The following is a 581-nucleotide window of genomic DNA, read 5'->3' on the forward strand; positions in this document are numbered from 1 at the left end:
TTTGAGCTTGAGCAAGAAAAATAGCCACTTAGGCAAATGGTGTATATGGATAATTTATGGCTGAATATATGGACGTCATAAATTTCAAAAGGAAGATGAAGGGTTATTTTTAACTGTCCTTTAAGGTCACCACTTTCTCTCTGTTCCTTTGTGTTTCTTACAGCAAGATTGCCCCCTTAAGCCAGGAGATGTTCCACTAGAGATGATTTCCTGAGATAAGGATCGTACCTTACAGGTAAGACGTTTCAGCCTTGATTTCTTTCTGCAGCGCAAAGGAAAACAGGTGTGTAGTGTTGACCCAATGAAAATCCCCATCCCAGCACCTCGTCCAAGACTTGCTCAAGCTTTGAAGTGTGACCTGACTGGCCACCATAGCAATCTCCTTTTCCATGGATCACATCTATTGCTGTGAACAGTACGAGGGGTAGATGCCGCAGTGTTTTCTCAAGCTAACGGTTCCCATGTAGTGCTGGAACTCACCACAGACCATGCTGTAACATTTCCGTCTTGGGAGAAGAGGTAGTGCAGGCAATGGTGTAGGCTAAAAGAACCTCACCCAAGAACGGAAAAGGACAATAACT

General features: G+C 43.9%; 1 protein-coding gene across 1 annotated transcript in view; it reads left to right on the top strand.

The window, feature by feature from the left end:
• Positions 1-212: 212 nt before the first annotated feature.
• The window catches only part of hp1bp3 (heterochromatin protein 1, binding protein 3), a 54,013-nt gene continuing 53,644 nt past the window's right edge, over positions 213-581 (top strand). Inside the window, exon 1 of the mRNA XM_037532309.1 lies at positions 213-235. The gene's annotated coding sequence lies outside the window, so the exon portion shown is untranslated. The remainder of the gene's footprint in view (positions 236-581) is intronic.

The sequence above is a fragment of the Pygocentrus nattereri genome, chromosome 21 (genome assembly GCF_015220715.1).
Source record: "Pygocentrus nattereri isolate fPygNat1 chromosome 21, fPygNat1.pri, whole genome shotgun sequence".
Classification (NCBI taxonomy): domain Eukaryota; kingdom Metazoa; phylum Chordata; class Actinopteri; order Characiformes; family Serrasalmidae; genus Pygocentrus; species Pygocentrus nattereri.